We start from the raw sequence: 15,238 nt of genomic DNA, 5'->3' as shown, positions 1-15,238 counted from the left end.
TGCTTTATGAATCTGGGTGCTCCTGTATTGGGTGCATATATATTTAGGATAGTTAGCTCTTCCTGTTGAATTGATCCCTTTACCATTATGTAATGGCCTTCTTTGTCTCTTTTGATCTTTGATGGTTTAAAGTCTGTTTTATCAGAAACTAGTATTGCAACCCCTGCTTTTTTGTGTTCTCCATTTGCTTGGTAAATCTTCCTCCATCCCTTTATTTTGAGCCTATGTATGTCTCTGCGTGTGAGATGGGTCTCCTGAATACAGCAGACTGATGGGTCTTGACTCTTTATCCAGTTTGCCAGTCTGTGTCTTTTAATTGGAGCATTTAGTCCATTTACATTTAAGGTTAATATTGTTATGTGTGTACTTGATCCTGCCATTATGATATTAACTGGTTATTTTGCTCATTAGTTGATGCAGTTTCTTCCTAGCCTCAATGTTCTTTACATTTTGGCATGTTTTTGCAATGGCTGGTACCGGTTGTTCCTTTCCATGTTTAGTGCTTCCTTCAGGATCTCTTGTAAGGCAGGCCTAGTGGTGACAAAATCTCTAAGCATTTGCTTATCTGTAAAGGATTTTATTTCTCCTTCACTTATGAAACTTAGTTTGGCTGGATATGAAATTCTGGGTTTAAAATTCTTTTCTTTAAGAATGTTGAATATTGGCCCCCACTCTCTTCTGGCTTGGAGAGTTTCTGCTGAGAGATCTGCTGTTAGTCTGATGGGCTTCCCTTTGTGGGTAACCCGACCTTTCTCTCTGGCTGCCCTTAAGATTTTTTCCTTCATTTCAACTTTGGTGAATCTGGCAATTATGTGTCTTGGAGTTGCTCTTCTCGAGGAGTATCTTTGTGGCGTTCTCTGTATTTCCTGGATTTGAATGTTGGCCTGCCCTACTAGGTTGGGGAAGTTCTCCTGGATGATATCCTGAAGAGTGTTTTCCAACTTGGTTCCATTTTCCCCCTCACTTTCAGGCACCCCAATCAGACGTAGATTTGGTCTTTTTACATAATCCCATACTTCTTGCAGGCTTTGTTCATTTCTTTTTCTTCTTTTTTCTTTTGGTTTCTCTTCTCGCTTCATTTCATTCATTTGATCCTCAATCGCTGATACTCTTTCTTCCAGTTGATCGAGTCGGTTACTGAAGCTTGTGCATTTGTCACGTATTTCTCGTGTCATGGTTTTCATCTCTTTCATTTCGTTTAGGACCTTCTCTGCATTAATTACTCTAGCCATCAATTCTTCCACTTTTTTTTCAAGATTTTTAGTTTCTTTGCGCTGGGTACGTAATTCCTCCTTTAGCTCTGAGAAATTTGATGGACTGAAGCCTTCTTCTCTCATCTCGTCAAAGTCATTCTCCGTCCAGCTTTGATCCGTTGCTGGCGATGAGCTGCGTTCCTTTGCCGGGGGAGATGCGCTCTTATTTTTTGAATTTCCAGCTTTTCTGCCCTGCTTTTTCCCCATCTTTGTGGTTTTATCTGCCTCTGGTCTTTGATGATGGTGATGTACTGATGGGGTTTTGGTGTAGGTGTCCTTCCTGTTTGATAGTTTTCCTTCTAACAGTCAGGACCCTCAGCTGTAGGTCTGTTGGAGATTGCTTGAGGTCCACTCCAGACCCTGTTTGCCTGGGTATCAGCAGCAGAGGCTGCAGAAGATAGAATATTTCTGAACAGCGAGTGTACCTGTCTGATTCTTGCTTTGGAAGCTTCCTCTCAGGGGTGTACTCCTCCCTGTGAGGTGTGGGGTGTCAGACTGCCCCTAGTGGGGGATGTCTCCCAGTTAGGCTACTCAGGGGTCAGGGACCCGCTTGAGCAGGGAGTCTGTCCCTTCTCAGATCTCAACCTCCGTGTTGGGAGATCCACTGCTCTCTTCAAAGCTGTCAGACAGAGTCGTTTGCGTCTGTGCAGAGGTGTCTGTGTGTCTTAGTTTACTGTGCCCTGTCCCCAGAGGTGGAGTCTACAGAGACAGGCAGGTTTCCTTGAGCTGCTGTGAGCTCCACCCAGTTCGAGCTTCCCAGCAGCTTTGTTTACCTACTTAAGCCTCAGCAATGGCGGGCGCCCCTCCCCCAGCCTCGCTGCTGCCTTGCCGGTAGATCACAGACTGCTGCGCTAGCAACGAGGGAGGCTCCGTGGGTGTGGGACCCTCCCGGCCAGGTGTGGGATATGATCTCCTGGTGTGCCTGTTTCCTAAAGCGCAGTATTGGGGTGGGAGTTACCCGATTTTCCAGGTGTTGTGTGTCTCAGTTCCCCTGGCTAGGAAAAGGGACTCCCTTCCCCCTTGCGCTTCCCAGGTGAGGCAATGCCTCGCCCTGCTTCAGCTCTCGCTGGTCGGGCTGCAGCAGCTGACCAGCTCCGATCGTCCGGCACTCCCCAGTGAGATGAACCCAGTACCTCAGTTGAAAATGCAGAAATCACCGGTCTTCTGTGTCGCTGGCGCTGGGAGTTGGAGACTGGCTGCTCCTATTCGGCCATCTTCATGTACCACATTTTCTTTATCCAGTCTATCATTGATGGGCATTTGGGTTGATTCCATGTCTTTGCTATTGTGAATAGTGCTGCAACGAACATATGAATGCATGTATCTTTATAATAGAATGATTTCTATTCCTTTGGGTATATAATCAGTAATGGGATTGCTGGGTTGAATGGTATTTCTGGATCTCACTTTCTTAATCTGAAAATAGAAATAATAGTGTTCAGCAGTAAAGCTGCTGAGGGTTTATTAGACTAAATGGTTTTGATTTTCTGCCCTTATCTTCAGGTATGTAAAGCCAGAAAGAAATCTTAAAACTGTCCCAAAGGTAGGCTCCTAGGGAGAGGGCAGTTACTGGGCTGCGGTAAGTTCGGTATTGAGAGAAAAGCTAGGACAACTGAAGAACTGATGAAAAACAAGGATTGATAGCATTTCCTGGAATAATATCTGAATATCAGTTGCTCCTCTAATATCAAATATTTTCATGTATAACCAAATAGATAAATTTCATGTTTTAAGATAAAACTGAGTTTGATCTACTTCTAAACACAACCATGTTACAATGTTATTAATAGAATTGTATAATGGAATCTCAGTATTTTTAGAGACAGTGTAGAGAGATATACTGTATTTTCCATAAGGAAGAAGATTGCTGAGATGATCCCCAAACCTCAAAAACTGAGAAGGAAATGTGGAACCTAATAGATTTATAGCCTGCGAATCATTGCCCAGTTTATATTCACTCAATATGTGTCAATGTGTTACCTTCCTTACAGCAGAGAGCCCTTCTAACAAACAATATTACAGTTTCTGCAAGGACAATCAGTATCTTTTAAAGTTTTATTTTTGTACTTGTGTTGGGTTAAAAATAGGCATCTATAGGTGACTCTAAAAAATATTAAATAATGCAGTTTCTCATGTTTTCACCTCTCAAATTTATGGCAGCCAAAATTGATCACTCAAAAATATAAATTTTAATTTGTGCTGACAAGGTACTTTGTTATGAAGGATTCATTAATTAAACTATGGTTTATCCATCTAATGGGATCCTGGGAAGCTTGGTTCTCTATGTATGGATGTGGGGGAAAAAAATAAAGAATAAAATGTTAAATAAAAAAGTGTACTTTACTGATAATAATATATTTTATCTTTTTAAATAAAGGTAATAGAAATTAAGAATATGTATTTTCATGTGAGTGTGTACAACTAAAAGACAATAAATGAATACATTTTTTAAAACTAATAAGTTACCTATCTGAGACCAAGCTAAAGAGGTAGACAGGAATGCACATGGAATAAAGCATTCTAAATTTACTTATATATTTATATATTCTGATTTTTGAAATATTACCTATTACAAATCTTAACTTAAAAAAAAGTATCCAGTGCCTTTTGGGTGTATTAACTAGCTCAGTACAACAATAAAAAGCATTTTATTGTTCTTAAATGTTTCATTAATCCCATATGACTTGCTTTAAAATTTTCATCTAGAATAAACGAAAGTCCACTGTAATTTATCCCTGATAATTGTCTTATAAGGTTTCTTTATTTTTGCCATTGTTATCACTGAAGTGGCTTATTAAAAGAAAAGAAAATAAAGACTCTTATTTATTTGTCTAAATTTTTCAAAAGGGCAAATTAATATTTTAGATATAGTTAGTGTTTACTTTGTGCATTTGTTTTAGCTTAAAACCTAAGGCCATATTGGATGGCAATGAGTCAAACTTATTTTGAATTCATTTCTATTTCATCTAAACAAATGTTTAGCATGTAATATGTTCCCATGGATATATTGTACTGAAATAGTTGCCCTTATGAATCTTATACTTGGTTGTGTGTGAGGGTGAGACGGCTAGCAAGAAAAACAATAAATAAGTCAATTATACAGTGTTAATATTAAGTAAGTCTCAGAGGAAAATGAAAAAATAGTATCAGAGTTTAAGTAAAATTATTCAGAGTGCCAGTCAGTGTGAGTGTGGGGGCGAGAGGTTGATTAGATTTTTAAATATGTTGGCCAGTGTAGACCTCATTGAGAAAATGATATTTGAGGAAAAACTTAAAGGAGATGAAAGAAATAGCCAAATTGATATTTGGGGGAAGAATATACCAGACAGATAATATTAGTTATCTATAGCTTCAAATAAATCCACCCCATAAAGCAATTAATATGATTTATTTTAGTTGTTTTACTGCATTTTCATGTCAATAAAAGAGAAAGCTTCTAAAACCCTCCCCTCCCTTTTTTTCTTTCCTTTCTTTTTCTCTTTCTCTTTCTTTTCCTCCTCTTTCTCATACTGTATGTCTGTTACATACTGCAACATGCTAAGCACCCAATAGGGAGGGGTTTGGAAGGATAACATACAGGGAAATAACAGAATATATGAAAATGAAGACTGATAATAAGATTCAGTGTAAAGCATTGCTCAGGATTCCATTTGATATATTTTTATTAAAGGGCTAAATGGAACTGTCACCAAGAGATATTCTGCAGAATCACTCTAATACATGTGTGGTTATAACAATAAAAAAAAAAAAAAAAAGAAAAGAGTGACTTATATTTGCTGCATTGGACCTTATTTCCTTGTTTTTTGTTTTTGTTTTTGTTTTTGAGACGGAGTCTAGCTCTGTCGCCCAGGCTGGAGTGCAGTGGCACGATCTCGGCCCACTACAAGCTCCGCCTCCTGGGTTCACGCCATTCTCCTGCCTCAGCCTCCGGAGTAGCTGGGACTACAGGCGCCTGCCACCACACCTGACTAATTGTTTGTATTTTTAGTAGAGACGGGGTTTCAACGTGTTAGCCAGGATGGTCTCGATCTGCTGAGCTTGCAATCCGCACCTCTTGGCCTCCCAAAGTGCTGGGATTACAGGCGTGAGCCACCGCACCCAGCCATTTCCTTGTATTTTTAAATCACAAATTGTGTCTGCAATTCAAAAGAATATAAAAACTACATACATTTTCTGTTACCTGATTCTCAAAATATTTTCATTTGATTGTCCTTGATCATTCTCTATTGTTTGAATAGAAAAATATGCCAACTTTTGTATATTCATGTCTCTTAAAATATTGTCAACATTTTGAGAACAAGACATTTCATACTATTAAATAATATATTGTTCAATATACTTGCACATTTTCATCTTAAATTAGATTATTTGATTATTTGGTAATCTCTTGATTTTTTTTTTTTTTTTTTTTTTTTTTTTTTGCTTTTCTGTTCTTTTCTTAGATTACAGTGGCATCCGGTTTTAATTACTAAGGATTTAGGCTTGCAGGATCCAGAAGGAAGGGCAGCTGTTGAAGTGCCTGTAGGGTTAATCTGAAGACTAGAGAAAAATCTATCTTAAGTTATTTCTTAAAACAATCTAAGAGAAAAACAAAGTACAGTGAAGTAATTCTCATTTTAGAAGATAATTGGCTTCCATTCTTAAAAATGAGAAATAAAAGATGGGACAATTTTAGAGAAACTAGCTTGCATATTTGCTGAAGTACTCTCGTATCAAACTAGAACAGATCCATAGTTAGGGCTCAAAAATAGATTCTGGATAAAGGTATAAATGATAACATATTTTTATTTTTCAATTTGAAAATTGAGAAATAGTATCACATCCCCTGACATCCAACTATATCCCTGAACAGGCATCACTGATATTAAAGCACATTTGGATTATCTTCAAAATTTATTTAATGGAATTCATTTTATGTTTAACTGGATTTAATGCTAATGATAATCTTATAGCACACATGTTTATGAAGAATTTTATTTTTATTTATTTGAAGTTTGTTTACATAGTAAACAATTGTTTTAAAAAAGAATGAATCGGATATGTTTGGATACTGTAGAGGTATTGCTCTTGTGTTTATTCATGAATGACAACCTGATTGGCATAGAAATATTGACTCGTATTTCTTTGTCATCAAACTCTGAACTGGTGAATCCTTTGTCCTTTAAAATTTAGTGTTAAGAATCTAAAGCAGGCATGATTTTGGCTCTTTTGTGGCTATCTTTTTTCTAGCTTTTTTTTTCCCCCAGTAGAATTCTATTTTTTCTTTCTAGTGTGAGGAGAACACTTAAAATTGAGATCTAACCTCAACATTTTTTGAAGTACACAATACCATATTGTTAACTATTGGCACTATGTTGTATAGCAGATTTCTGGAACTTATTTGTCTGACATAACTAAAACTTTATACCTGTTCAACAGCAATTTTCCATTTTTCCCTCCACCCAGCCCCTGGCAACCACCATTCTGCTCTCTGTTTATGAGGTTGACTATTTTAGATAACTTATATAAGTGGAATCATGCAGTGATTTCCTTCTGTGATTGTTGGATTATATGATAATTCTGAAGTGAAACCATAAATCTACTAGAAGAAAACATATGGGAAAAGCTTCATGACATTGGGCTTGGCAATGATTTCTTGGATATGACAGCAAAAGCTCGAGTAACAAAAGCAAAAATAGACAAGTAGAACTACATCTGCTATAGTTTGGGTCTGATTTATCCCTGCCAAAACTCGCATGGAGATTTAATCCCCAAGAGGTAGTGTCAGGAGGTGAGGCCTACTGGGAGGTGATTGAGTCATGGGGGCAGAACCCTCATGAACAGATTCATGCCTTTCTGCCAGGGCAGCGACTGAGTTCTCACCCTTGGGAATGGATTAGTTCCCAGGAGAGTGGGTTGGTAAAAAGAGTCCGGCTTCCTCTACTTCTTTCTTCTGCTTCCTCTCTTGCCACAACCACTACTGTAGGACAATTATAACTCCTTTCATTAATATAGTGGTTTAATTGATGCTAGTATGATGAATTAATTCAAGTAGTTTATTTTTAAGCAAGACAGATGTGAAGAAGTTAAGAAATGAATCAGACAAATTAGACTTAACACTTCTTTTAAATCTCAAAAGTCAGTGTCTTTGTGAGGCAAGGCAATGGTAATTAGCAGGAGTGGATGAATATGTGAAAGAAAATGCAAAATCTAACAGAAAAGAACTTGTTGGCTGGGCGTGGTGGCTCACGCCTATAATCCCAGCACTTTGGGAGACCGAGGTGGGTGGATCACTTGAGGTCAAGAGTTCAAGAGCAGCCTGACCAACATGGTGAAACCCCTTCTCTACTAAAAATACAAAAATTAACCGGGTGTGGTGGCACGTGCCTGTAATCTCAGCTACTCGGGAGGCTGAGGCAGGAGAATCTCTTGAACCTGGGAGCGGGAGGTTGCAGTGAGCCGAGATCGTGCCATTGCACTCCAGCCTGGGCAACAAGAGTGAAACTCTGTATCAAAAAAAAAAGAAAACTTGCTGATTTTTTTTTCCAGTTTACTCAGATGTCAAGGATGTGTTCAATGAGAAAACATGACTATTTATGTATTTGGTATAAATTCATCCTTTATTATATAATATTGTAACAATGAGCAAATTTTAAAGCTGATTCTATCACTTACTTACTTACTAGAGCTGACTTTAGACAAGTGATTACCATCTTTCAGCCACTTTCCTCATCTGAAATGGAATCTTCACATAGTTGTTGTCTGGATAAAATGAGACAAAGGCTGTAAAAGCTAAAGTACAATATCTAGAACCTGTGCTCAATGGGCAGCAGATTCACTAATTGAGAACCTTCATTGTGACACATACTGTTCTAGATACTCAAGAGGAAAAGGTAAAAGGTGAATAAGACATGTTCTTATTCATGTCTTTTAAAGATCCCACAATCTATCAGAAGAGACAGAGGACTACTCAGAACATTAGAGTAAATGAGGTATGTGCCAGGAAAGATGCATGCACAAAGTGTTATGGGAATGTGGAAGGAAAGACTAATTCACCTCACGAGAAGTGAAAAAGAGGTTTTATAGGAGTGATGATTTCTGAGCAAAATTGAGCCTTGTAATTTTCCAGGTCAAAACATTTCAATGGAACAGCCTAAGGAGAGATTAACAGTATTATTGGTTAAACAAGTGCAAATGTGGAAAGATGTGAAGTTAAAAGACTGCGTTGAAGTATTACTTTTCTGAATTATATCTGGGGATAAAATCTTTTGCATTCTTTGCTTTCCTGGCTTTGCCCACAGTGACAGAGCAACCTCCATGTTTTCAGTTGAACCCAGAGGGCTACTTTCACTCAATGCCCTGCTGAGTCATCTCATTAGGCAGCTGTGCCTTTTCAGAGCTGGGTACAAAGATGTGGGTGGTTGTGTAAATGAGGTGGAAGGGTGACCAGATGTATACCAACTAAGTCAGTGCCCAGGAGAGCCAAATGATGATGTCAGTAGGAAGATTTGTTGTAATGAACGGACAGACAGTAATCAATGCATATATTTAAGAGCTTGGCAGAACAAGCCATCATATCCAGTATTTGACATTGAACCAAATTTGCTCCACACTTGTATATGTGTGATTATTTCACATCATATGACTCATATAGACCATAGCACTTCCTGATCAAAAGACATACAGTAGTTGAATGGATAACAATGCCAGATGCAATTATATGTTGTCAACAGGAGACTCACTTTTGATGTAAAGACACACATAGGCTGAAAGTGAAAGAATGGACAAGGATATTCAGTGCAGATCACAACCAAAAGAAATCCGGGTTAGCAATACTTACATTGAACCAAACAGACTTTAAGACAAAAACCATCACAAGAGACAACAAAAGGACATTATATAATAAAAGGGTCAATTCACTAAGAAAATATAGCAATTATAAAATGTATGCAACTAACTTTAGAGCACCCAAATATATGATATAAATATTGGCAAAATTGAAGGGTAAAAAAGACAGTAACACAATAATAGTAGATTTCAATACTCTTTTTTTTTTTTTTTTTTTGAGATGGAGTCTCACTCTGTTGCCCAGGCTGGAGTGCAGTGGCCGGATCTCAGCTCACTGCAAGCTCCGCCTCCCGGGTTCACGCCATTCTCCTGCCTCAGCCTCCCGAGTAGCTGAGACTACAGGCGCCCGCCACCTCACCCGGCTAGCTTTTTGTATTTTTTAGTAGAGACGGGGTTTCACCCTGTTAGCCAGGATGGTCTCGATCTCCTGACCTCATGATCCGCCCGTCTCGGCCTCCCAAAGTGCTGGGATTACAGGCTTGAGCCACCGCGCCTGGCCTACTCTTTTTTTCAATAATGGATAGAATAACTAGTGAGATGATCAGTAAGGAAATAGAAATCCTAAAGTATAGTATAGACCAAATGGACCTATCATACGCGTATAGAACATTCTGCTCAACAGCAGGAGAATATTTTTCTCAGATAACATTATGCTAAATTTAAAAAGCCAACTACAAAAGACAAATAATGTGTGATTTCACATATATGAGTTATCTAATGTAATCAAACACACAGAAATAGAAAATAGGATGCTGGCTGCTAGGGCTTGGGGCAAGGGGTAATGGAGGATTGTACAATAGCTATAGAGTTTCAGTCATACAATATGGGAAAGTCCTAGATATCTGTTGTATAACAATGTGCATATAGTTAACAATACTGTACTATAACTTGAGGGTAAATTTATGTTATGTGTTTTTTGATCAGAATGAAAAAGAATTTGCTAGAGCATAGTGATACATAGAAAGAAAATACAGAAAATTTCGTATTCTGGCTAATGCTTAAGTCACATTCAATTAAAAATTCTGTCACATTGAAAATAATTATATCGTAAAACCTAGACATTTTAGATACTTATAGTGGATGGGTGAGATTGGATGAGATTAAGAAATATAAATAAAAGGGAATAAACAAGTAAAGTAAGGAAACCTTGCATAGGCTGATGATGTAAATGGGCCATGAACTGAGGATGGAAGTGAACTTTGCACTGAGAGAGACAGTGAGTGAGAGAGAGGGAATGAATTTGAAAGCAATGTAAAACGCAATCAGTCCTGAGGCATACAATGTAATAATCTCCCAAGTAACAAATGGTATCAAGCCCAAACTAATTCACATATATATGGGTATTTTCCATTCCCTCAGTTTCAATAGCCCTCTTAGTACACTAATTTCTAGGGCTTCTCTAAGTACGTGAGTGAGAGCAGCATTTAGCAGGTCTTTGGTAATATTGCAAGGCGGTATCTGCTGGTCTCAATAGTAAATACCCAACTAGATTACTTTTTTCTAGATCTGGCATAAAGCCAGTAAGATTAATGATACTTTTTGGTAGCATTTAACAGAAGAGCTCAGTAAGTAGGTTTTCACTGTTACATGGAAGAGAAAAGAATACAGGCAAAACTAATACCCTATAATGTATTATACATAAGAAAAAATTATCCTCATTTTGTATAGCCTGGCCAAAAACTGACAGAATTAAAGAGAAAAATATAAACATAAACATAACTCATGTAACAAATTAATTATAAAGATAAAATCAGAACATGGCTTATGTCTTTCTGGTTTGAGTAATGAATGATAATTCTAGAATTATTTTTTTAAAGGTTGTCTAATCAACAGCTTCATTCATATGTTCTCTTTTAGCACTGATTTTTGAGTTGTCTAGTGTAAATGGAGAAATCGTGATGATTTCCTATGTTTCTGGGTTAGTGACTTACTTTTTTCTGCAATGCACATTAGTTAAAATTATCCAAAGACATTATTTATATAGTTCCAGATCAGTCAGACAGTTAAAGAAGTATAATGTGATTGGAAAGATTTTCCAATATACTGGTAAGTTTAAAAAGCAAATTCCTGAGCGATTTGCATCATATAGTTTCATTTTGGGGGTAAAAATATGTACTTATAGGTTCTTAAAATTTTTGGAAGTATATAAAACAAAATACTAAGAATGGTTATACCTGATTTTTTTTGTATTATATGTAATTTGTAATATTTTCTTTAGTAAAACCTAGATTATTTATATAAAAATATATTTCTTTTTAGAAAATAAAAGGCAAGACCTATATTAGTCTAGCATTTTTGTATATATAGGAAAGCATAGCTAAAAGGTTTTGTGATATATACCTTCAAGAATAACAATAGAGACTTCTGTGATTTCTTAAGACTAAAAATAATAAGAGAAATAAATTATATATTTAAATGCATTATATCTTTGTATGGGAAGTGGAGGTATCTATCTTAAAGAATTTACGGTGATATTCTGATCAGATATAGTAACAAATTATTGTCTAGAAGGACATTATGTACATGAACAAAACTAGGGCTGACCGTTTGTTCAGTTTGTAGCAGTTTGGATAGTTTCATTTCAAGAAAAATAAACTGGTTTTTTTACATTTAAAAAAATTATACTTTAAGTTCTGGGATACATGTACAGAATGTGCAAGTTTGTTACATAGGTATACATGCGCCATGGTGGTTTCCTGCACCCATCAACCTGTCATCTACGTTAGGTATTTCTCCTAATGCTATCCCTCCCCTACCCCCCGGCCCCATCCAACAGGCCCCATGGTGTGATGTTCCCCTCCTCATGTCCATGTGTTCTCATTGTTCAACTCCCACTTATGAGTGAGAATATGCGATATATGGTTTTCTGTTCCCATGTTAGTTTGCTGAGAATGAAACTCAGATCAAATGTGGTTGAAGAAATAAACAAGCCCAAAGGTAGGGCAGACTTACGGATTTATTGATAAAAATGGACCAAGAAAGATATCAAGAACGCAGATTCTTTCTATCCCTAGGCTATGCCATTCTTAATGTAAATTTTTTCCCCACACAGATTGGAGGATGGCTGCAGCAGCTCCAGGCATCATAGCCTGACACAACAGGGTCCAAAGGCATTATATTGTCCAGCCCTACTTGTGGCTCTTTCTTGGACATGAAGGAAAACTTTCCAAGAAGTGGCCAGAAAATTTTTCCACATCTCATTTGCCTTCCTAAACCACTCCAAGAGTGGGGGTGAGTACTGACAATATCTCCAAAATGTATTGCTTACATATGGGCCCTGTTTGAAAAATTTGGAAGTCACTGAATTACAAGATGAATTCTTCATGTTACTAGAGTTATTTTCAGTTCGGGGTATAGTCAACATTTCTGTACATATCTCCCCGGGTGCTTATGTTAGTAGTATTAAAACTGATATGCAGATAGCTAATGTTACTAATGCTAACAGAGCAATTGTAACAATTTACACTCCACTTATCATTGTATCAAGGCTCTGTTGCCTCCAATTTTTACAAACACTTGGTAAAACAAGACTTTTAAAATTTTAACCTACTTGCTGTATAATGATATCTGATTGTGATTTTATTTTCCTGGGTACTAATGAATACAAGCATCTCATTTCCTTTATTAGCCATTTGTTTGTTTGGTCTTTCAGTTCTGTATTGTACTTCTTCAAAGCCTTTGCCCATTTCTTTATGAGATGATTTCCCCTTATTTGTAAGTTCTTCTGTATTTTCTAGATTCCATATGCCATATATATTGATATATATGTAATTTGTAGATTCCATATGCCATATATATTCATATATATGCATATTATCTTTGTATATTTTTTATCTTTTTTTTTGATACAGAGTCTTGCTCTGTTGACCAGGCTGGAGTGCAGTGGCGTGATCTCGACTCACTGCAACCTCCACCTCCTGGGTTCAAGTAATTCTGCTGCCTCATCCTCCCAAGTAACTGAGATTACAGGTATGCGCCACCACACCCAGCTAATTTTTGTGTTATTGGTAGAGACGGGGTTTCACCATGTTGGTCAGGCTGGTCTCGAATTCCTGATCTCAAGTGACCCACCTGCCTAGGCCTCCCAAAGTGCTGGGATTACAGGTGTGAGCCACTGCTCCTGGCCTATACATTTTCTTATACTATCTTATTTATTTTATTTTAATTTTGGGCTAATGTTTTGGTTTTCTTTTTGGCTATTTTCCCTATAATGTTTCTGTCCAATGCAAAAACTATTTTAAAGGGAAAAGACAGTCAGAACAAATGGGACTGTGAATCTTACAATATTATTGTCACTGAATTGAATTGAGTTGAATTAGAAATTCTTACAAGTGGTTTGTTTATTTCTAGGTTTTTGTGTAAATATAATGATAGCAGATATGGTTATATACCTTTCAAAATAGGCAACAGAAGCACGACATCTTCAATTTGTATCTTTCTCAAGAAAAAATAGCATTAATAAAATAGCACTAGACAAATAAGAAAGTCAGCAGGAATAAAAATGTATGAACTTGATTGAAATTTAACAAAATCTGAATTGAGATTTAACAGCAGCATGAAAAGAAGTTACTTTATCATTGCCCTTTGAAGAGTTCTCCAATGTGAAACTGGTTTACAGCAATAGAATCTTTCCTAGTATTTGTCATGGATTTCTTTTTCATGAAGCATTTTGCTGACTTTATACCTTAGTATACAAACAGGGAAATGTTAATCTGCAGCTCTCTCTGTAAAACATCTTGAGGGCCATTTCTGACATCTTTCCAATGGAATAAAATAAAATGAACTTGTTTTTGGGATCTATACTACTTCCTGAATACAACCTTCATAGATTGAGTCTCTTTAATAAATGGTGTTGGGAAAGTGGGGTATCCCTATGCAGCAGAAAGAAATTAGACCCTTATCTCACACCATATTAAAAAATTAACTCCAAATTAATTAAAGCCTGAAATGTAAGGCTTTTACATAAGTAAGTATAGGGGAAATGCTTCAGGATATTTGTCTGGGAAATGACATTTGAATATGTTCTCCAAAGCATAGGCAGCCCAAACAAAAACACACAAATGGGATTATAGCAAACTAAAATTCTGCAAAGCAAAGGAAGCAGTCAACAGAGTGAAGAGACAATCTATAGAATAGAAGAAAATGTTTGCAAACTGTACATCTGATAAGGGTTAATGTCTAAAGTGTGTAAGGAGCTCAACTTAATAGCAAGAAAAAAAAATCACCTGATTTTAAAATGGGCAAAAAACCTGAGTAGACATTTCTCAGAAGAAACAGATATATGCAAAAATATTCAGCATCACTAGTCATCAGGGAAAACAAATCAAAACCATGAGAGATCATCTGAGACCTGTTAGAATGGGCATTAAAAAAAGACAAAAAATAACAAATGTTGATGAAACTGTGGAATTAAGGGAACATTATTTGCCATTATGGAAAGCAGTGTGTGAGTTCCTCAAAAAATTAAAACTACTGTATAATCCAGTTCTCTCACTACCGGGTATGTATCCAAAGGAAATGAAATCAGTATGTTGAAGTGATATCTGCACTCCAGTGTTTATTGCAGCACTATTCACACAAAAGGATATGGAATCAGCCTAAATTGTCCACCAGCAAATAAATAGATAAAGAAAGTATGATATGTATACACAATGGAATACGATTAAGCCATAAATAAGAAGGAAATCCTGCTATTTAAAATAACATGGGTGCACCTAGGGTACATTGTATTAGGTGAAATAAGTCAGAAATAGGAAGACAAATACCTCACAATTCACTCACATGTGAAATCTTAAAAAGTTGATCTCATAGAAATAGAGAGTCGAATAGTGATTACCAGAGGCTGAACTGTTGTGTGTTGGTGGGGAGAAGGGGCAGTTGGGGAGATGTTAGTCAAAGAATACAAAATTATAGTTCAATAAAAGGAATAAGTTCAAGGGATCTATTAAACAGCATAGGGACTAGAGTTAATTACGATATGGTGTATTCTTAAAATACATCATCATATCAGAGTAAATACTAAGTGTACTTACTACAAAAATGATTATGTGAGATAATGCATCTTTAATTAGCTAGATTTGGCTATTTCACTATGTATATATACTTCAAACCATCATGTTGTATAAAACAAATACATAAAATTTTATCTATTTAAATAA

General features: G+C 36.6%; 1 long non-coding RNA gene across 1 annotated transcript in view; it reads left to right on the top strand.

Moving 5' to 3' along the window:
- The window catches only part of LOC135966611 (uncharacterized), a 228,408-nt gene that overhangs the window by 16,353 nt on the left and 196,817 nt on the right, over positions 1-15,238 (top strand). Inside the window, exon 2 of the long non-coding RNA XR_010580067.1 lies at positions 12,133-12,311. This is a non-coding gene — a long non-coding RNA (uncharacterized lncRNA). The remainder of the gene's footprint in view (positions 1-12,132; positions 12,312-15,238) is intronic.

Source organism: Macaca fascicularis, chromosome 12, assembly GCF_037993035.2.
Source record: "Macaca fascicularis isolate 582-1 chromosome 12, T2T-MFA8v1.1".
Taxonomy (NCBI): Eukaryota; Metazoa; Chordata; class Mammalia; order Primates; family Cercopithecidae; genus Macaca; species Macaca fascicularis.
This window is presented reverse-complemented; position numbering and strand designations above follow the sequence as displayed.